Raw genomic sequence first — 20,648 nt, 5'->3', positions numbered from 1 at the left:
TTTCACTCCCAGGGACACTATGACTAAGTAGCCAATGCCATAAATCCATGCGAGCAGACTATTCTGATTACTGCTTTGACTCTACTGTCTGTTATGGTAACCACACCCATCTTGTCTTTGTTGATTGAGTGCCACCACTTGGCTGCTACCACCATGGGCTCCAGTCAACTGCATTGTAGTTAGGTGTCTTAATTCAGTTAGGGCAGTTCTCACTGTGGACTCTTACTTACATAAAATAGCAACCACAGAAGTCTTCAGTAATGCTGGGGCTTGCTTCCCAAATTTGTACCTCACCGCTATGGTAAAAAGAGAGCCCCCTGGGCACTCCGTGTGTGGGTCTGTGGGTCCAGCCTAATAAATCCATTCTAACATTCCAATTTCCCTCAGCCTTTGGTTACCTTCTCCTACATTATACAATGGCAGATCTGCCATTTCCACTTGATTTATTGTAGGCCACCACTTAATCCATGCTTCAGTAAACCAACCAAATAAACTATGAGATCCTTTTCTAACCTCTCAAGCTGAAACACTGAATGAAGAATCTATGCTTCCTGGGCCTATATCAATAAACTCAGACTAATCCACCTTTATGTTGCTTGCACCATTATCCCACACCTGGAATAGCCATTCCCACACATATTCACCAGGTTTCTGTATGTATATATTAGAAAAATCAAGCAGTTCTTTAGGAGTTTAGCATACCTTCTCCTGGGTCACACTTTATAGTTCACCTTTGGGGGCTTGTTGGGACTGAAGCCTAGGTATAGGTCTAGAAGCAAAAATGGGTGGTGGCAGTGGGATGTTCAGCCGTGTCTTATAAGGCATCTGCCTAAGGTGATGCCCCAGGCAATGCCCCAGACACCACCCCAGGAGACAACTCAAACAAGACACTTCAGGCACAGCTGGGGTAATCTCATCAGATGGAGGTGGAAGGGATAATTGTTTTACTGGGAAGGGTGCCTTAGCAGGCAAAGTTAGAGAATCTCTTCAGATGGTAGTAAAAGATCTGGTTCTGTTAGGAAGAGCGATTCAACAGAAATTGGAGGTTCATTGTCCCCCGCTTTCTGACTGTCTGCCCATATGTCCTCATCCCAAGTTTCAGGATCCCATTTCTTCCCAATCAATGCCCTCACTCTAACTTCAGACACCATTTGAGGTCGGATATTCAACCGGCGCTTTAATTCAGTCACTCTTATGATAAGAATCTGAGTTTATTTTTGGCAGCATTAGCCTTGTTACTATAAGAAATATGGTTTTCTTTCTGGGCACAGGTGGCAGCTTTCAGATCTTGTATGTGGTGCTTGAGCTTTGAGTCCATTTCTTTCATTCACCAGTGTGGCTAGCAAAAGCAGGACCAACCAAGCAGCTTCCTTATTATTCTTATGCTGACAAAATTATAGAAAAGTATCAAATATATAATCAGGCAGAGCCTTGTCTCTCACAAATATTTGATCCAGTGGTAGTAGTATTTTGCGTATTTCTATTGTCACCTCCACCATGGATTAGCAATAGCCTGTTTACTCCTGGAGACAGTCATCAGTGCCTTTAAGATTAGCCAGACTTGAGAATCAATTCAGAAAACTCATCCTTAAGATTTGGTTCCTCTAGAACCAGTGTAGGTACCAAATGTCTTAGCCTGGGATCTCTAGAGGTGCAAAACTAGTGAAGAGAACATATATATATATACACACACACACACACATATATATGAGTGTGTGTGTATATATATGTGTGTGTGTGTGTGTGTGTATGGAAACCCTAGTCGCATAATGGTTAATAGCTATAGCTGCTAACCAAAAGGTTAGCAGTTCGAATCCACCAGGCGCTCCTTGGGAACTCTGTGGGGCAGTTCTACTCTGTCCTGTAAGGTCACTATGAGTTGGAACTGACTTGACGGCAATGGGTATATATATATATACATACACACACACACGCACACATACATATATATACGCATACATATGTTAGTTGTGGCTGTTAGATGCCATCGATCCTGTGTAAAACAGAATGAAACACTGCCTGATCCTGAACCATCCTCACAATCATTGCTATGTTTGAGCCCATTCTTGCAGCCATTGTGTCAGTTCATGTTGTTGAGCACCTTCCTCTTTTTTTCTGACCCTCAGCTTCTCCAAGCATGATGAGCCTCTCCTGGGACAGGTCCCTCCTGAAAATATGTCCAAGGCACGTGAGACGAAGTCTCGCCATCCTTGCTTCTAAGGTGCATTCTTGGTGTACTTCTTCCCAGATGGATTTGTTTATTCTTCTGGCAGTCCATGGTATATTCAGTATTCTTTGCCAACACCATATTTTAAATGAATCAGTTCTTTGGTTTTCCGTATTCATTGTCTAACTTGCTCAAGCATGTGAGGTGATAGAAAATATCATGGCTTTGCTCAGGCACACCTTAGTCCTCAAAGTGACATCTTTCTTTCTCAACACTTTAAGGAGGTCTTTTGCAATAGATTTGCCCAGTGAAATACATTGTTTGAATTCTTGACTGCTGCTTCTGTGGGCATTGATTATGGATTCAAGTTAAATGAAATGCTTGATGACTTCAGTGTTTTCTCTATTTATCATGGTGTTGCTTACTGGTCCAGTTGTGAGTATTTTTGTTTTCTTTATGTTGAGGTGTAATCCATACTGAAGGGTGTAGTGGTTGCTCTTCATCAGTAACTGCTTCAAGTCCTCTTTACTTTCAGCAAGCAAGGTCGTATCAGCTGCATATCATAGGTTGTTAGTGAATCTTTCTCCAAAACTAATGCCATGTTCTTCTTACAGACCAGCTTCTCAGATTATTTGCTCAGCATACAGATTGAGTAAGTATGGTGAAAGGATACCACCATGACACATAACTTTCTGATTTTAAACCACACAGTATCCCCTTGCCCTACTCAAATGACTGCCTCTTGGTCTATGTACATATTCCGCATGAATACAGTTAAGTGTTCTGGAATTCCCATTCTTTGCTAAGCTATCCATAATTTGTCATGAGCCACACAGTTGAGTGTGCTTGTATAGTAAACAAAAATAGGTAAACATCTTACTGATATTCTCTACTTTCAGCCAAGATCCATCAGACATCAGAAATGATATCCCATGTTCCATGTCTTCCTCTGAATCCAGCTTGAATTTTTGGTAGTTCCCTGTCTGTGCACTGCTGCAACTGTTTTTAAATTATATTCAGCAAAATTTTTCTTGCGTCTGATGTTAATGACATTGCTTGATAATTTCCGCATTGTGTTGGACCACCTCTCTTTGAATGGGCACACATATAGATCTCTTTCAGTCATTTGGTCAGGTAGCTGTCTTCCAAATATATTGGAATAGACAAGTGAGCGCCTTCAGCACTGCATCCGTGTGTTGAAACATCTCATTTGGTACGCCATCAATTCCTGGAGCCGTGTTTTTTGCCAGTGCCTTTTTTCTTCAGTGCAGCTTGGAGTTCTTCCTTCAGTACCATCAGCTCTTGATCCTATGCTACCTTCTGATATGGTTGAACGTTGACCAGTTCTTTTTGGTGTATTGAGTCTGTGTATTCCTTCCATCTTCTTTTGATGTTTCCTGTGTTGTTCGATATTTTGCCCATAGAATCCTTCAGTATTGCACCTAGAGGCTTGAATATTTCCTTCAGTTCTTTCAGCTTGAGAAATGCCAGGTGTTTTCTTCCCTTTTGGTTTTCTAACTCCAGATCTGTTCACATTATATTATCATACTTTGTCTTCTCCAGCTTCCCTTTCAGGTATTCTATTGAGCTCTTTTACTTTATTTTTCCTTCCATTCTCTTTAGCTACTGTACATTCAAGAGCAAGATTCAGAGTCTCTTGTGACATCCTCTTTGGTGTTTGCTTTCTTTCCTGTCTTTCTAATGACTTTTTGTTTTTTTTCATATATGATGTCCTTGCTATCATCCCACAACTACTCTGGTCTTCGATCATTAGTGTGCAGTGCATCAAATCTATTCTTGAGATGCTCTCTAAATTCAGGTTTGATATACTCAAGGGCTTACTTTGACTCATGGACCTGTTTTAATTTTCTTCAGCTTCAACTTGAACGTGAATATGAGCAACTGATCATCTGTTCTGCAGTCAGCCCCTGGCCTGATTCTGACTCATGGTATTGACCTTCTCCATCATCACCTTCCACAAATTTGATTCCTGTCTATTCTGCCTGGAATGGTTCATGAGTATAGTCACCGTTTATGTTCCTGATGAAAGGTATGTGCAATGAATAAGTCATTGGTCTTGCCAAATTCTATCATGTAAGCTTCATTGTCATTTCTATCATCAATACCTTATTTTCCAACTGCTGATTTGTCTGCTTTGTTTTCAACTTCGCATTCTAAATGATTGATCAATGCATCACATTTGATCAGTTTCAAACTGCATAACTTGGTAAAAACCTTCAACTTGTTCATCTTTCACATTCATGATTTGTGTGTAAATTTGAATAATAGTCTTATTAACTGGTCTTCCTGGTAGGCCTGTGGATATTATCCTATTGCTCGTAATGTTGTACTTCAGAAAAGATCTTGAAATGTTCTTTTTATTGATGAATATGATGCCATTCTCTTCAGTATCTCAATCCTGGCATAGTAGGACATATCATTGTCTAGTTTAAAATGTCCAAAACCAAGCTATTTCAGCTAACTAATGCCTTGGATTACTGACCTTTATGCATTCCATTTGATTTTTGATGACTTCCAATTTCCCTAGATTCATACTTCCTTCATTCCACATTCTGATTATTAAAGGATATTTGCATCAGTTTCTTCTCATTATGAGTTATGCCCCATCAGGAAATGTCATTAAAGTGGGATCTACTTTGAGGAGGTAGCTCTTCCCCACTCGTATTTTGAGTGCCTTCCAACCTAAGGGGTTATCCTCTGTCATTCAATCAGACAGTGTTCCAGTACTATTTGGAAGATTTCACTGGCCAGTTTTTTTTAGAAATAGATCACCAGGTCCTTTTTCCTAGTCTGTCTAAATCCAGAGCTCCACTCAAAGCTGTCTACCATGTGTGAACCTGGTGGTATTTGAAATACCGGTGGCATAGCTTCTAACATCACAGCAACATGCAAGCCACCACACTACAACAAACTGACAGAAGAGTGGTGGGAGTTAAAAATGAGAAGAACCAAAAAGAGTGCTTCTTCCATGTCTGCTGATTTAGAGGAACCATGAAAAATTGTCAAGTGAAGAGTGATTCAGAGAAAAACATGGGTAGAGTGTGACCTAATTTCCATAAAAACAAACAAATGAATGTACTTACGTGTGTCCCGGCAAAAAGCAGTGTGTAAAAGGGTACATATGTATCTTTGGACACTGGACACTTTGGGGAGCAGGTACAATATACTTATGAGGGGGTGGCTCTTATTATAACTTCTATATACAAGTCTCTATTGTTAAATATGTTATAAGAATGTAAAACCTTTTAAAGTTAATAACATCATACGTGTATGTGTGTGTATTTGAAACTTTTTTTCTGTTTTGACTATTTTATATATGTGTTTTTTAGTTATCTAGTGTGGCTATAGCAGAGATACCACAAGTGGATGGCTTTAACAAACAGAAGCTTATTCTCTCACAGTTTAAGAAGCAACAAGTTTGAAGTCAGGGCACCAGCTCTAGGAGAAAGCTTTCTCTCTTTGTGGCTCTGGGGGAAAGTCCTTGTCATCTATCTTCCCCTGGCCTAGGAAGTTCTCAGCCTGTGGACACTGGGTCAAAAAGACCTGCTCCACTCCAGGCACTTCTTCCTTGGTGGTATGAGGTCCCTCTCATTTCTGCTCACTTTTCTCTTTTTATGTCAAAAGAGACTGACTCAAGACTCACCCTAATCCTGTAGATTGTGTCCTCCCTCATTAACCTAACTGCCTCTAATCCTGCCTCATTAACATCACAGAGGTTAGAATTTACAACACATAAGTAATCACATCAGATCACAAAATGCAGGACAACCACACAATACTGGGAATCAGGGTCTGGCCAGGTTGACACACATTTTGGGGGACACTATTCAATCCATAACAATAGAGAAAACACTGTCTTCAATGCCAGATTCAGAGACTTTTATCCATCTGTGAAGGGCAAACACAGAAACTGAACAAAATTCAGACCAGCGAATTATTGCTTGCTCTTGTAACTAATGACTTCTTCTGGTCTCTATGCCTGGAAATGGCCAAAAAGAATTCTGTGAGGATTAATTCAGTTATTGCTCAAACATCTACTGCATTTACATGTCTACAGATAAGGAAGAATGCTGGACACCATGTGTGATTCATTAAGTAACACGGGGACCATTAGACTATTGTTCTCCTTCTCTGATATGCCACTATCACCTTCTCCCCTTGTTGCTCTCCTGAAAAACCCACACTTGTATATTCTAGGCTTTTTTTCAGGATTGAATTTGCAGGAAGTTAAAGATACATCTTTGAAAGATAAAGAAGACTTTGGCCACATTGTCTTTAGACAGTTGAACTTCCCAGCCAGCCTCTGTGCAGGATGGGAATTCACAATCCCTCCTACTCAGTACCTCTGAGCAGGACGGGATTTCTGTTTCATTATCAGGAGACTGTGGAATTCACCCCTCTTCAGAAAACTTACTTTCCTTTGCCTCAAACTGTCCCTCTCAGGATCTGTCACGGTCACTCTGAGAAATTCACATGGGCAGCCTGTATGGAAGTGCCCATCCTAGAGGCCCTGCCCTCCCTTCCTTTCTCCATAGGGCTACCTCTGACACTTGGGGTCGCATCTCCCAGGGAGTACACACCTCTGGCACTTCCAGGGATTCCCAGGCCCTGGGATACTGTGGATGGGACTTGGAACTCAATCTGTTTCTTCCCATCCTCACCTTTGGTTATCTGTGTTCTGTCTTCAACAGATTTAGGAGGCCTTGTCTTCTCTTTGCTCGTTTCATCTCAGTCAGGCTTTTCTATTCCAACTCTCTGATCTCAGGACAGATCAGGTTAGACCACAGAAAAGACAAAGACCAAGCAAACATCACTGATCTGTGCAGAAGCTGCTGGGAAGGGATTCGATTCTCATTGGTTTAGGGTTTTATGCCCACTGCTCACCGGCAGGCAGATTCCCCCCAGAGTCTGGCTTCTGTCTGGTACCTTGTACTACAAAGAACTCAGTGACCAGCCCACCTTCACAATCACACCTCCCTTAGAGCTATCTTTGCAGAGGCTCTTTCTCAGACTTCCATGTCCCACTGAAATCCCTTTTCTCTTTCCTTACCAACATTATGCTCATTCTCAGGGCCCTGAGACCTCATCTGCAGATGAGTCTTGTCCTCTTCTCTCCTTGGCAGGGGGAGCTTTTGAGTGGATCTCATGTCTTCGGACAGCTATCCTGGGCCTACTTCCACCATGGTGCTCTAGGGCTGGATCTCTCCACGTAATAGAGGGGGCGTGGAAGGGGCACAAGGCTAAAAGGATGGATCTTCCAGGTGAAGTGGGTTTAAGAAGCCTGAATGAAGTTCTTCCCTGAAGGGTGCATATTTTCAGTCCAGACATCCCGCTTCTCTCAGTCTAAGAGGCCTAGCACGTCTTCAGATGCTTCTCCTTTGACCTTCAGGCCATGCCTGCACCCTCTGCAGCCAGGTCTCCCACATGTGTAGCAGCACCAGTAGGTGTGGCAGTCTCTTCAGCCCTTGTCTCCTCCTCCAGATGCTCCTGGAGATGCCTGGCTCTTCTAGCCAGGACACCAGGATGCTGACCAGGGACTCAGTGTTGGTTAAAGGATGTCGACCAGTGAGTACGTGTCCTCATTTCCTTTGAAGGGTTAGGCTCCTTGCCTGGGCAGAAGACAGCCAAGGTCAGCCGGTGACAGACGGTGACTCCCACACTCACATATCCCCTGGTGGCAGAATGATAGTGATGGGTGGAGAAACATGGCTCCTGAGCACACGTTGAATGGGGCACCGGCCAAAGGCCACGGCTAGGAGTGGACGTCGTGGAGCTGAATGGCGAGCCAGTGAAGGGCCGAAGGATTTCTCCTGTATGTGGCAAACAGGTCATCCGTGTCCCCACGTCCATAAACCATCGGACTGCCGGGGCCCAGGCTGCCAGGATTGCGGCCTTGCCTTCGGAGCCCGGCCACATACGCAGCCTTGCACCGGAGGCGGGGACACGTAGACAGCAAAAATTTGGAAAATGGCAGTGTCTCCTCGATTTCCCCGGCATCGGCCTTTTTGAGCGGCATGCTTTGTTCCCTAGTAGGATAAGGCACTGACAGAGAAAGGCAGGATTATGTGTGCAGGAAAGGTGTGTGCTGAGAGGGTGATGATGTTGAGACCAGGTTGGGATCTTTAGTCCCAGGAAAGGCCCCTGGCAGGTGTGGGTCAATGTTCTCTGCCCATCCGAGTTGGCGGGGGGAGGTTTTCACCAAACAAAGCAGCAGCGGGATTATTCGTCGCCGGAGAGGTTGCATCTGCCCACAAGCTCCACCTGGCCAGGGACCACCCCTACTGTATTGCCCATGTCAATCAACAGAAGCTAAGACCTTCCAGAGAGACTACCTGCTATTGTCTACCCACGGGGAAGCGGTCCAGCCAGAAGCCTCCCCCGTTTCATCTCCAGGCTCTCTGTCAGGCCCCTCATACTTGTGATGTGTCTCAGGGGTAGAAGGAAGAGATTTCTCTGAATGAAAACATCCAGAGAGGGGCCATAGATGCTGAGGAACGGCACCTTGCCTACTGACATCCTAGCGTAAGTGGTAAAGAGGTACCTGCCTGCTGTCCCAGTGTGTCGAACGTGTCCACATCAGGGATTGGCTATTGTCAAGTTATTCCCTGGTGCCCTCGATTTTGTGGCCAAAGACACAAGGGCCTGTTGTGTGTCCATGGGTACAATGGAGGGCTCTGCAGAACTGGCCGGTTAGGCTGGACTTCTATTGGCTCAGTGTTTGTGACCCGTCCCCGTCAGAAGTACCGACCAGCCTTCCGGTGGCTGTCTCCATGGTGATTGGGAAAGAAGCCTTAGGCCCCGCGCTCAGCCTTCACCTGGCCTACGTGGCCTCTTTACCCTCATCTAGACCGCTGTGTGGATGAAAGAAAGGATGTCGGCCAGTGAGCACGTGTCCTCATTTCCTTTGAAGGGTTAGGCTCCTTGCCTGGGCAGAAGACAGCCAAGGTCAGCCTGAGCCTAGACACCTAGTGACCTGTGACCCTGCAGCTAGTGATAGGTGTTGATTTCCACGCTCAGGTATCCGCAGGTGGCGGATTGAGAGTGGTCAGAGGAGGAGTGTAACTAGAGATCACACACTCAAGAGGGCACGGGTCAAAGGTGTCGGAAAATAGCTGAGGTCGTGGAGCCCTAGCGGAGCCAGTCTAGGGCACAGACCTCCCTCCTGTACTTGGCAAATAGGTGGCACCATCCGCAGAGTATGCCGCCATCCGAAGACTCTGGACTGTTGGGGCCCTGGATGTCCAGATTTCGGCCTTGTCTTTGGAGAAGTGACGCACATGCAGTGTGCCACCGGCGGCTGTGGCCCAGCAGAAGCAAAATCTTGAAAATGCGGGCTTTTTTGACTTTGCCTGTGTTCTCCTTTGGCTGAGTGCCATCCGGTGTTTCCTAACAGGAGACGGATTCGTGGAGAGAGGCGGATTCCATGTGTGCTGGCAAAGTGTGTGCTGAGATGATGAGTCGCTGGAGACCAGGGTGGACTCTTCAGACCCAGGATAGGCCTCTGGCAGGTAAGTGTCAGTGTTTTCTGCCCATGGCACTCAGCCGGGTATTTGAATCCAATGTTATCAGCGGAATTAGTAGTCTCCGGAGAGGCTGCCACATGTCAACAAGATTCACCCAGCCAGGGTTCACCCGTGATGTAGCTCCCCAATCAATCACTACTCCCTAGTCCTTCCAGATAGACTACCAGATCTTCTCTGCCCTTGGGCAACCAGTACAGCCAGAGGCCTTCCCCCTTTGCTCTTTCGTCTCTAGGCACTCTGTCAGGCACTCCAAGCTGGGAAGTGACTGGGGGGGGGAGAAGAAAGAGGTTTCCGAGAAGGAACACATACAGAGAGAGAGGCAAGAGATGCTGAGTGGGGATGTCTTGTGTACTGATATCCTGAGGAAAGTGGGAAAATTGGACCCTGGCCTGCTGTGCCAATGCCCTGAAGCAGTCCGCACCAGGGCTCCCTTGTGCCTGCGTAGCCTTTCCCAGGGTGTGTTCAAATCCTGTGGCCACTAGGTGTCCTGGGTCACAATGGAGGGCCCTGTGTCATCGGCCTGGCGGGCTGGATCTCTGCCATTGGCTGAGTCTTGTCGCCAGGCCCATCATAAGCTGCGCCCACTCTGCCGGTGGGGAGTCTGTCTCCATGGTGATGGCAAAGAAGCCTTAGTCCCGCCCACCTGGCCTAGACTTCACCTACCCGGCCTGCTGACCCTCACTCAGACCTCTGTGTTGATCAAAATGAATGTCCGCCAGTGCGCAGGTGTCAGCGTCTGGGATAAAGGATTCGGGACCTTTTCTGAGGCAGAAGGCCGCCTAGGTCTGCAGGTACCGGGAAGTCTAGTGAGTTGTGACGCTGCTGCCAGTGACAGACGGTGACTCCCACACTCACATATCCCCTGGTGGCAGAATGATAGTGATGGGTGGAGAAACATGGCTCCTGAGCACACGTTGAATGGGACACCGGCCAAAGGCCAGGGCCAGGAGTAGACTTCGTGGAGCTGAATGGCGAGCCAGTGAAGGGCCCAAGGATTTCTCCTGTATGTGGCAAACAGGTCATCCGTGTCCCCACGTCCATAGACCATCGGACTGCCGGGGCCCAGGCTGCCAGGATTGCGGCCTTGCCTTCGGAGCCCGGCCACATACGCAGCCTCGCACCGGAGGCGGGGACACGTAGACAGCAAAAATTTGGAAAATGGCAGTGTCTCCTCGATTTCCCCGGCATCGGCCTTTTTGAGCGGCATGCTTTGTTTCCTAGTAGGATAAGGCACTGACAGAGAAAGGCAGAATGATGTGTGCAGGAAAGGTGTGTGCTGAGAGGGTGATGACGCTGAGACCAGGTTGGGATCTTTAGTCCCAGGAAAGGCCCCTGGCAGGTGTGGGTCAATGTTCTCTGCCCATCCGAGTTGGCGGGGGGAGGTTTTCACCAAACAAAGCAGCAGCGGGATTATTCGTCGCCGGAGAGGTTGCATCTGCCCACAAGCTCCACCTGGCCAGGGACCACCCCTACTGTATTGCCCATGTCAATCAACAGAAGCTAAGACCTTCCTGAGAGACTACCTGCTATTGTCTACCCACGGGGAAGCGGTCCAGCCAGAAGCCTCCCCCGTTTCATCTCCAGGCTCTCTGTCAGGCCCCTCATAATTGTGATGTGTCTCAGTGGTAGAAGGAAGAGATTTCTCTGAATGAAAACATCCAGAGAGGGGCCATAGATGCTGAGGAACGGCACCTTGCCTACTGACATCCTAGCGTAAGTGGTAAAGAGGTACCTGCCTGCTGTCCCAGTGTGTCGAACGTGTCCACATCAGGGATTGGCTATTGTCAAGTTATTCCCTGGTGCCCTCGATTTTGTGGCCAAAGACACAAGGGCCTGTTGTGTGTCCATGGGTACAATGGAGGGCTCTGCAGAACTGGCCGGTTAGGCTGGACTTCTATTGGCTCAGTGTTTGTGACCCGTCCCCGTCAGAAGTACCGACCAGCCTTCCGGTGGCTGTCTCCATGGTGATTGGGAAAGAAGCCTTAGGCCCCGCACTCAGCCTTCACCTGGCCTACCTGGCCTCTTTACCCTCATCTAGACCGCTGTGTGGATGAAAGAAAGGATGTCGGCCAGTGAGAACGTGTCCTCATTTCCTTTGAAGGATTAGGCTCCTTGCCTGGGCAGAAGACAGCCAAGGTCAGCCTGAGCCTAGACACCTAGTGACCTGTGACCCTGCAGCTAGTGATAGGTGTTGATTTCCACGCTCAGGTATCCGCAGGTGGCGGATTGAGAGTGGTCAGAGGAGGAGTGTAACTAGAGATCACACACTCAAGAGGGCACGGGTCAAAGGTGTCGGAAAATAGCTGAGGTCGTGGAGCCCTAGCGGAGCCAGTCTAGGGCACAGACCTCCCTCCTGTACTTGGCAAATAGGTGGCACCGTCCGCAGAGTATGCCGCCATACGAAGACTCTGGACTGTTGGGGCCCTGGATGTCCGGATTTCGGCCTTGTCTTTGGAGAAGTGACGCACATGCAGTGTGCCACCGGCGGCTGTGGCCCAGCAGAAGCAAAATCTTGAAAATGCGGGCTTTTTTGACTTTGCCTGTGTTCTCCTTTGGCTGAGTGCCATCCGGTGTTTCCTAGCAGGAGAAGGATTCGTGGAGAGAGGCGGATTCCATGTGTGCTGGCAAAGTGTGTGCTGAGATGATGAGTCGCTGGAGACCAGGGTGGACTCTTCAGACCCAGGATAGGCCTCTGGCAGGTATGTGTCAATGTTTTCTGCCCATGGCACTCAGCCGGGTATTTGAATCCAATGTTATCAGCGGAATTAGTAGTCTCCGGAGAGGCTGCCACATGTCAACAAGATTCACCCAGCCAAGGTTCACCCGTGATGTAGCTCCCCAATCAATCACTACTCCCTAGTCCTTCCAGATAGACTACCAGATCTTCTGTGCCCATGGGCAACCAGTACAGCCAGAGGCCTTCCCCCTTTGCTCTTTCGTCTCTAGACACTCTGTCAGGCACTCCAAGCTGCGAAGTGACTCAGGGGGAGAAGGAAGAGATTTCCGAGAAGGAACACATACAGAGAGAGAGGCAAGAGATGCTGAGTGGGGATGTCTTGCGTACTGATATCCTGAGGAAAGTGGGAAAATTGGACCCTGGCCTGCTGTGCCAATGCCCTGAAGCAGTCCGCACCAGGGGCTCCCTTGTGCCTGCGTAGCCTTTCCCAGGGTGTGCTCAAATCCTGTGGCCACTAGGTGTCCTGGGTCACAATGGAGGGCCCTGTGTCATCTGCCTGGCGGGCTGGATCTCTGCCATTGGCTGAGTCTTGTCGCCAGGCCCATCATAAGATGCGCCCACTCTGCCGGTGGGGAGACTGTCTCCATGGTGATGGCAAAGAAGCCTTAGTCCCGCCCACCTGGCCTTGACTTCACCTACCCGGCCTGCTGACCCTCACTCAGACCTCTGTGTTGATCAAAATGAATGTCCGCCAGTGCGCAGGTGTCAGCGTCTGGGATAAAGGATTCGGGACCTTTTCTGAGGCAGAAGGCCGCCTAGGTCTGCAGGTACCGGGAAGTCTAGTGAGTTGTGACGCTGCTGCCAGTGACAGACGGTGACTCCCACACTCACATATCCCCTGGTGGCAGAATGATAGTGATGGGTGGAGAAACATGGCTCCTGAGCACACGTTGAATGGGGCACCGGCCAAAGGCCAGGGCCAGGAGTGGACGTCGTGCAGCTGAATGGCGAGCCAGTGAAGGGCCGAAGGATTTCTCCTGTATGTGGCAAACAGGTCATCCGTGTCTCCATGTCCATAAACCATTGGACTGCCGGGGCCCAGGCTGCCAGGATTTCGGCCTTGCCTTCGGAGCCCGGCCACATACGCAGCCTTGCACCGGAGGCGGGGACACGTAGACAGCAAAAATTTGGAAAATGGCAGTGTCTCCTCGATTTCCCCGGCATCGGCCTTTTTGAGCGGCATGCTTTGTTTCCTAGTAGGATAAGGCACTGACGGAGAAAGGCAGGATTATGTGTGCAGGAAAGGTGTGTGCTGAGAGGGTGATGATGTTGAGACCAGGTTGGGATCTTTAGTCCCAGGAAAGGCCCCTGGCAGGTGTGGGTCAATGTTCTCTGCCCATCCGAGTTGGCGGGGGGAGGTTTTCACCAAACAAAGCAGCAGCGGGATTATTCGTCGCCGGAGAGGTTGCATCTGCCCACAAGCTCCACCTGGCCAGGGACCACCCCTACTGTATTGCCCATGTCAATCAACAGAAGCTAAGACCTTCCTGAGAGACTACCTGCTATTGTCTACCCACGGGGAAGCGGTCCAGCCAGAAGCCTCCCCCGTTTCATCTCCAGGCTCTCTGTCAGGCCCCTCATACTTGTGATGTGTCTCAGGGGTAGAAGGAAGAGATTTCTCTGAATGAAAACATCCAGAGAGGGGCCATAGATGCTGAGGAACGGCACCTTGCCTACTGACATCCTAGCGTAAGTGGTAAAGAGGTACCTGCCTGCTGTCCCAGTGTGTCGAACGTGTCCACATCAGGGATTGGCTATTGTCAAGTTATTCCCTGGTGCCCTCGATTTTGTGGCCAAAGACACAAGGGCCTGTTGTGTGTCCATGGGTACAACGGAGGGCTCTGCAGAACTGGCCGGTTAGGCTGGACTTCTCCTATTGGCTCAGTGTTTGTGACCCGTCCCCGTCAGAAGTTCTGACCAGCCTTCCGGTGGCTGTCTCCATGGTGATTGGGAAAGAAGCCTTAGGCCCCGCACTCAGCCTTCACCTGGCCTACCTGGCCTCTTTACCCTCATCTAGACCGCTGTGTGGATGAAAGAAAGGATGTCGGCCAGTGAGCACGTGTCCTCATTTCCTTTGAAGGATTAGGCTCCTTGCTTCGACAGAAGACAGCCAAGGTCAGCCTGAGCCTAGACACCTAGTGACCTGTGACACTGCAGCTAGTGATAGATGTAGATTTCCACGCTCAGGTATCCGCAGGTGGCGGATTGAGAGTGGTCGGAGGAGAAGCGTAACTAGAGATCACACACTCACGAGGGTACGGGTCAAAGGTGTCGGAAAATAGCTGAGGTCGTGGAGCCCTAGCGGAGCCAGTCTAGGGCACAGACCTCCCTCCTGTACTTGGCAAATAGGTGGCACCATCCGCAGAGTATGCCGCCATCCGAAGACTCTGGACTGCTGGGGCCCTGGATGCCCGGATTTCGGCCTTGTCTTTGGAGAAGTGACGCACACGCAGTGTGCCACCGGCGGCTGTGGCCCAGCAGAAGCAAGATCTTGAAAATGCGGGCTTCATTTGACTTTGCCTGTGCTCTCCTTTGGCTGAGTGCCATCCTGTGTTTCCTAGCAGGAGAAGGATTCATGGAGAGAGGCGGATTCCGTGTGTGCAGGCAAAGTGTGTGCTGAGATGATGAGTCGCTGGAGACCAGGGTGGATTCTTCAGACCCAGGATAGGCCTCTGGCAGGTATGTGTCAATGTTTTCTGCACATGACACTCACCCGGTATTTGCATACAATGTTATCAGCGGAATTAGTAGTCTCCGGAGAGGCTCCCACATGTCAACAAGCTTCACCCGGCCAGGGTCCACCCGTGATGTAGCTCCACAATCAATGACTACTCTCTAGACCTTCCATATAGACTACCAGATCTTCTCTGCTCATGGGCAACCAGTACAGCCAGAGGCCTTCCCCCTTTGCTCTTTCGTCTCTAGGCACTCTGTCAGGCACTCCAAGCTGTGAAGTGCCTGGGGGGGGAAGGAAGAGATTTCAGAGAAGAACACATACAGAGAGAGACACAGAGAGAGAGCCAAGAGATGCTAAGTGGGCATGTCTTGCGTACTGAAATCCTGCGGAAAGTGGGAAAATTGGATCCTGGCCTGTTTTGCCAATGCCCTGAAGCAGTCCACACCAGGGGCTCCCTTGTGCCTGCGTAGCCTTTCCCAGAGTGTGCTCAAATCCTGTGGCCACTAGGTGTCCTAGGTCACAATGGAGGGCCCTGTGTCATCTGCCTGGTGGGCTGGATCTCTGCCATTGGCTGAGTCTTGTCACCAGGCCCATCATAAGCTGCGCCCACTCTTCCGCTGGGGAGACTGTCTCCATCATGATGGCAAAGAAGCCTTAGTCCCGCCCACCTGGCCTTGACTTCACCTACCCGGCCTCCTGACCCTCACTCAGACCTCTGTGTTGATCAAAATGATTGTCCGCCAGTGGTCAGTTGTCAGCATCTGGGATAAAGGATTCAGGACCTTTTCTGAGGCAGAAGGCAGCCTAGGTCTGCGGGTCCCTGGACGTCTAGTGAATTGTGACGCTGCTGCCAGTGACAAATGGTGACTCCCACACTCACATATCCCCTGGTTGCAAAAGGATAGTGATGGGTGGAGAAACATGGCTCTGAAGCACACGTTGAATGGGGTACCGGCCAAAGGCCAGGGCCAGGAATGGACGTCGTGGAGCCGAATGGCGAGCCAGTGAAGGGCCCAAGGATTTCTCCTGTATATGGCAAACAGGTCATCTGTGTCCCCACGTCCATAAAACATTGGACTGCCGGGGCCCAGGCTGCCAGGATTGCGGCCTTGCCTTCGGAGCCCGGCCACATACGCAGCCTTGCACCGGAGGCGGGGACATGTAGACAGCAAAAATTTGGAAAATGGCAGTGTCTCCTCGATTTCCCCGGCATCGGCCTTTTTGAGCGGCATGCTTTGTTTCCTAGTAGGATAAGGCACTGACGGAGAAAGGCAGGATTATGTGTGCAGGAAAGGTGTGTGCTGAGAGGGTGATGACGTTGAGACCAGGCTGGGATCTTTAGTCCCAGGAAAGGCCCCTGGCAGGTGTGGGTCAATGTTCTCTGTCCATCCGAGTTGGCCGGGGGAGGTTTTCACCAAACAAAGCAGCAGCGGGATTATTCGTCGCCGGAGAGGTTGCATCTGCCCACAAGCTCCACCTGGCCAGGGACCACCCCTACTGTATTGCCCATGTCAATCAACAGAAGCTAAGACCTTCCAGAGAGACTACCTGCTATTGTCTACCCACGGGGAAGCGGTCTAGCCAGAAACCTCCCCCGTTTCATCTCCAGGCTCTCTGTCAGGCCCCTCATACTTGTGATGTGTCTCAGGGGTAGAAGGAAGAGATTTCTCTGAATGAACGCATCCAGAGTGGGGCCATAGATGCTTGGGAAGGGCGCCTTGCCTACTGATTGGGGAAGAAGCCTTAGGCCTGGCACGCAGCCTTCACCTGGGCTACGTGGCCTCTTTATCCTCATCTAGAGCGCTGTGTGGATGAAAGAAAGGTTGTCGGCCAGTGACCACGTGTCCTCATTTCCTTTGAAGGATTAAGCTCCTTGCCTGGACAGAAGACAACCAAGGTCAGCCTGAGCCTAGTCACCTAGTGACCTGTGACACTGTAGCCAGTGATCGATGTTGATTTCCACACTCACGTATCCACAGGTCGCTTTTTGAGAGTGGTCGGAGGAGAAGTGTAACTAGAGATCACACACTCACAAGGGTACGGGCCAAAGATCCCGGAAAATAGCTGAGGTCGTGGAGCTCTAGCGGAGCCAATCCAGGGCCCAGGCCTCCCTCATGTAAGTTCAAAGAGGTGATCCCTATGCCCCCATGCACAGACTCTGGACTGCTGGGGCCCTGGATGCCCTGATTTTGGCCTTGTCTTTGGAGAAGTGATGCACATGCAGTGTGCCACCGGAGGTTGCCTATTATTGCCTGCAGAAATGTCCTGTTCGGTCCTGTTCTTGCTTGCATGTCTCTCCATTCGCGCCTATTCTTGAACGCTGGACTCTCTGTTCGGGACTATTCTTACTGCCGAGCTCTCCATTCGGACCTAATCTTGCCTGCTGGAGTCTCCTTTCGGGTGTCCTCTTCCATGCGGGGCTCCTCTCTTAGATCCTTTTGTGCTTACGGAGCTCCTTTATTTGGTTCTGTTCTAGCCTGCGAAGCTTTGCTATTCGGGCCTGTTCGTGCGTGCATGGCCTCGCTACTCGGGCCAGAGCATATGTGCAGGGCTGCGCTACACGGTGTGTTCGTGCGTGCCCGGGTCTGCTACTCGGGCCTGTTCCTTAGTGTGGGGCTTCTCTATTCGGGCCTGTTCTTGCTGCGGAACTCTGTTCAGGCCTATTCTTGCCTGTGGGGCTCCTGTATTCGGGCCTATTGTGGCCTACGGGATTCTCCGTTCTTTGCTGTTCTGGCCTGCAGGACTATCCGTTCGGGCCTATTCTCGCCTGCGAGAGTCTCCGTTGGGACTATTCTGAACTGCGGGACTCTCCGTTCGGTCCTATTCTTGATAGCAGGACTCTACTCGGGCCTATCCTTGCTTGCGGGACTCTGTTAGAGCCTATGCTTGCCAGCAGGAATCTCCGTTCGGGCCTATTCTGGCCTGCGGGACTCTCAGTTCAGGCCTGTTCTCGCCTGCGGGACTCGCCGTTCGGGTCTTTCCTCGTCTGCGGGACTCTCTGTTCAGGCCTTTCTGGCCATCGGGACTGTCCGATCAGGTCTATTCTTGCCTGCAAGACTCTCCGTTCAGGCCTATGCTGGCCTGCGGGATTCTCAGTTTGGGCCCATTCTCCCCTGCGGGATTCTCCGGGCCTATTCTGACCTGCAGGACTCTCCGTTCGGGCCTATTCTCACTTGCGGGACTCTCCGTTCGGGTCTTTCTGGACTGCGGGACTCTCTGGACGTCTTCTTGCCAGTGGGACTTTAAAAAAATTCTTGCCTACGGGGCTCATCTATTCGGGCCTATTCTTGCCTGAAGGAATCTCCATTCGGGCCTATTCTTGCCCGCGGTACTCTCTGTTCGATCCTATTCTTCCCTGCGTGACTCTCCCTTCGGGCCTATTCTTGCCTACAGGACTCTGTTTGAGCCTCTTCTTGCCTGCATGGCTCCTCTACTCGGGCCTATTCTTACCTGCTGGACTCTGCTCTTGCCTGTTCCTGCCTGCAGGACTGTCCGTACGGGCCTATTCTTGCCTGCGGGACTCTCCGTTCGAGCCTATTCTTGCCTGCGTTACTCTCCGTTCGGGTCTGTTCTTGCCTGCGGGACTCTGTTCGGGCCTCTTCTTTCCTGCGCGGCTCCTCTACTTGGGCCTATTCTTGCCTGCGGGACTCTCCCTTCGAGCCTATTCTTGCCTCCGGGAATCTCCGTTCGGGCGTCTTCTGGCCTGCGGGACTCTGTTCGGGCCTCTTCTTTCCTGCACGGCTCCTCTACTAGGGCCTATTCTCGCCTGCGGGACTTCCCTTCGGGCCTATTCTTGCCTGCGGTACTCTCCGTTTGGACCTAATCTTGCCTGCGGGAGTCTCCTTTCAGGTCTCCTCTTGCATGCAGGCCTGCTCTATCTGGGCCTCTCAAGCTTACGCAGCTCCTTTATTCGGTCCTGTTCTAGCCTGCGGAGCTCCGCTATTCGGGCCTGTTCATGCATGCAGGACTCCGCTACTCAAGCCTGATCGTGCTTGTGGGGCTCTGCTACTCGGGCGTGTTTGTGCGTGCGGGGCTTCGCTACTCGGGCCTATTCTTGCCTGCAGGACTCTGTTCGATCCTATCCTTGCCTGCGGGAATCTCTGTTCAGGCCTAGGCTGGCCCGCGGGATTTTCAGTTTGGGCGTATTTTTGCCTGCGAGGCTTCCCTTCGGGCCTATTCGTGCCTGCGGGTCTCTCCGTTCGGGCCTATTCTGGCCTGCGGGTCTCTGTTTGGGCCTATTCTTGCCTGCAGCAGTCTCTATTCAGGCCTGTTTTTGCCTGCGGGACTCTCCGTTCGAGTCTATTCTTGCTTGCGGGACTCTGTTCGGGCCTATTGTTGCCTGTAGAAATTTCCGTTTGGGCCTGTTCTTGCCTGCGGGAATCTCTGTTCGAGCCTGTTCTTCCCTGTGAGACTTTCCGATCGAACCTATTCTTGCCTGCGGGACTCTCCATTCGTGCCTAATCTTGCCTGGGGACTCTGTTCGGGCCTCTTCTTGCCTACATGGCTTCTCTTCTCGGGCCTATTTTTTCCAGCGGGACTCTATTCGGGCCTATTCTTTCCTCCGGGGCTCCTCTATTCGGGCTTATTCTTGCCTGCGGGACTCTGTTTGGGCCTATTCTTGCCTTCAGGAATCTCCATTTGGGCCTATTCTGGCCTGTGGGACTCTGTTCGGGCCTATGCTTGTCCTGTGGGAATCTCCGTTCAGGCCTATGCTGGCCTGTGGGATTCTCAGTTTTGGCGTATTTGCACCTGTGGGACTTGCTTCGGGCCTATTTTCACCTGCAGGTGTCTCCGTTCGGGAGTATTCTTACCTGCAGAACTCTCCATTTGGACCTAATCTTGCCTGCGAGAGTCTCCTTCGGGTCACCTCTTGCATGCAGGGCTCCTCTCTTTGGGCCTTTTGTGCTTACGGAGCTCCGTTATTCGGTACTGTTCTAGCCTGCGGAGCTCCACTATTTGGGCCTGATGATGCATGTGGGGCTCCGCTATTTGGGCCTGATCGTGCATGCGGGGCTTCCCTACTTGGGTCTGTTCGTGCATGCGGGACTCTGTTTGTGCCTATGCTTGCGTGGGGGAATCTCCATTTGGGCCTATTCTTGCCTGCAGGACTCTCCATTCAGGCCTATTCTGGCCTGCGGGACTCTCTGTTCGGGTCTTTCTGGCCTGCGGGACTCTCCGTTCAGGTCTATCCTTGCCTGCAGGACTCTCTGTTCGGGCGTATGCTGGCCTGTGGGATTCTCAGTTTGGGAGTATTCTCGCCAGCATGACTTCTTTTCGGGCCTATTCTTGCCTGCGGGACTCTGTACGTGCCTATTCTTGCCTGCAGGAATCTCCGTTCTGGCCTATTCTTGCCTAAGGGACACTCCGTTCGAGTCTATTCTTTCTGCGGGGCTCTCTGTTCGGGCCTATTCTCACCTGCGGGACTCTCTATTCGGGCCTATTCTTGCCTGCGGGACTCTTTTCGGGCCTCTTCTTGCTTGCATGGCTCCTCTACTTGGGCCTATTCTTCCTGCAGGACTCTGT

The 20,648-nt window shown here is 50.4% G+C and overlaps 1 long non-coding RNA gene across 5 annotated transcripts in view; it reads left to right on the top strand.

Moving 5' to 3' along the window:
* The window catches only part of LOC135229545 (uncharacterized), a 313,625-nt gene extending 309,108 nt beyond the window's left edge, over positions 1 to 4,517 (top strand). For all 5 annotated transcript variants that reach the window (XR_010320228.1, XR_010320227.1, XR_010320231.1 and 2 more), the window contains one exon: positions 4,043 to 4,517. This is a non-coding gene — a long non-coding RNA (uncharacterized LOC135229545). The remainder of the gene's footprint in view (positions 1 to 4,042) is intronic.
* The last annotated feature ends 16,131 nt before the right edge of the window (positions 4,518 to 20,648 follow it).

Source organism: Loxodonta africana, unplaced genomic scaffold, assembly GCF_030014295.1.
Source record: "Loxodonta africana isolate mLoxAfr1 unplaced genomic scaffold, mLoxAfr1.hap2 scaffold_36, whole genome shotgun sequence".
Classification (NCBI taxonomy): domain Eukaryota; kingdom Metazoa; phylum Chordata; class Mammalia; order Proboscidea; family Elephantidae; genus Loxodonta; species Loxodonta africana.
This window is presented reverse-complemented; position numbering and strand designations above follow the sequence as displayed.